The sequence below is a fragment of the Artemia sp. Qi Xiang Cuo genome, chromosome 19 (assembly GCF_049724085.1).
Source record: "Artemia sp. Qi Xiang Cuo chromosome 19, ASM4972408v1, whole genome shotgun sequence".
In the NCBI taxonomy this organism is placed as follows: Eukaryota; Metazoa; Arthropoda; class Branchiopoda; order Anostraca; family Artemiidae; genus Artemia; species Artemia sp. Qi Xiang Cuo.
Genome location: NC_142812.1, coordinates 10,993,135 through 10,995,031, shown reverse-complemented (window position 1 = coordinate 10,995,031; position 1,897 = coordinate 10,993,135). Strand labels below are relative to the sequence as shown.

The 1,897-nt window shown below is 35.2% G+C and overlaps 1 pseudogene; it reads left to right on the top strand.

Annotated features, from left to right (window-relative positions):
- The first annotated feature begins 439 nt into the window (after nucleotides 1–439).
- The window catches only part of LOC148940490 (general transcription and DNA repair factor IIH helicase/translocase subunit XPB-like), a 133,454-nt pseudogene continuing 131,996 nt past the window's right edge, over nucleotides 440–1,897 (top strand).

Genomic DNA, 1,897 nt, shown 5'->3' with positions numbered 1-1,897 from the left:
AAATGACTGTTTAACTGCATTCTTGATTTTAATATCTAGGTCCTGTACAGCAGTTATTGCAGGTTCAAGTGGTTTAAGGGTTTTGTTAACTATGGCTTGTATTTCAGCTGCACTAGCGCCACTATGGGCATTACCTTTACAAACAGGACACTTCCATTCGCAGCCTAATCTCCTTGTCATTTTTGTCAGAAGATTATACTCGGGTTTGCTAATTTGAAGGCAATTGAAGCAAAGCCATTGTTTACAAATATCACAGTTCATTGCACTAAATTCTTCGTCCAGACTCTCATCACAAGCAGCGCAAATGTCTTTGCCTTTTTTTGGGCTTTCTCGAAGCCTTTTTGGTGGCATTCTGCAACTTTCAGGCACTGATATCAAGGCGACACCAAGTAAAACGCAACTCAGGTAACAGATAATAGAACGCAACTTGGATAACAGAATGCAACCAGGAACACGAGAATGCAGCGCCGCTAGGTAGCGTTACTGTAAAGTCCAAACTTTAGGGGACAAAAATCCAAATAAACTTGACACAATGTAGGGATGATCATTGCTGTCAGCTCAGTCAAAAATGGAAGATAATTATGATGAATTTATCATGGTAATTAGGCTAATGTTTGTGCTCTTTCCTATTAAGCTAGCCTAGTGTCTCTCTCTGAAGAGGCCATTCCCAAGATTCTTTATGTCACATTCACTTTCTTTTAGGTATAACTGAGTCATGTTAAGTCAAATACTAACAGCAAAATCTCACACAGCTTTCAACCTAAGAAAACATAATCACTGAAGCCTAGGCTAGTATTATAGTAGGCTTAATAGCCTAGGCTAGCCAATAGACTAGGCTAGTATATAAGTAAGACCTTAATGATGTAGGATCTAGATTTGATGCAAATATATAAAGTAAAAAAGCTCTGTAAAGTGATAAATTTCAGGTAAAGTTTGGTCAATATATACAAAGTCATATTATTGAGTTAGGACTAAAGTGAATACACCATTTGATGCCTTTTTTTATGCTGATTATATGAATATAATAAGCATTTCAATTGGAAATGAATTTCAGCCCCCCCCCTATATATGCTATACCTAACCTAACCCAGAATTGGCATATAGAAGGGGGGGGGGGGGCTCAAATTCATTTCCAATAGAAATGCTTATTATATTTGTAATCAGTTAAAAAAAGGCATCAAATGGTGTATTCAATTTAGTCCTAACTCAATAATATGATTTTGTACATATTGACCTAAAGTTCTACAAAATCATATTATTGAGTTAGGTATAAAGAGGCCTATTCAGGGTTAGGTTAGGTAGGCTATAGCATATATAGGGGGGAGGGCTGAAATTCATTTCCAATAGAAATGCTTATTATATTTGTAATCAGCATAAAAAAAGGCATTGAATGGTGTATTCACTTTTGTCCTAACTCAATAATATGATTTCATAGAACTTTACCAAATTTTATTGCTGTGCAGCACTACCAATAGGCTATATATAGGCCTATCCTATATATAAAAGTGTACAACAAAAATTTAAGGGGACTGTTGAGACAAGGAAATCAAAATCCTTATAAAGAATAAGTCCTATTTGGTTGTTTTTATGGGGGGAGAGGGCTGCCACCCACTGAAATATTTTCCTGTTTTAATGACCTTTTACCATGCTTATGTTATGGATATCCACCATACAGCTAATATAAAGTAGTATAGTTTATATGTAGAGAAAAAAAACTTAGCCAATCATTGTCTATAGGCCTAGGCTAGAAATTTTTTTAGGCTAGCTGACTAGGTGGCTAAGATTGATGAAAGTTTATTTATATAGCCTAGGAATAGGCCTATATAGCCATTATTATATTTTGAAGTTCATATTATTGACTTACAAATAAAGTAAACACACCACTCAATGCCTTTTT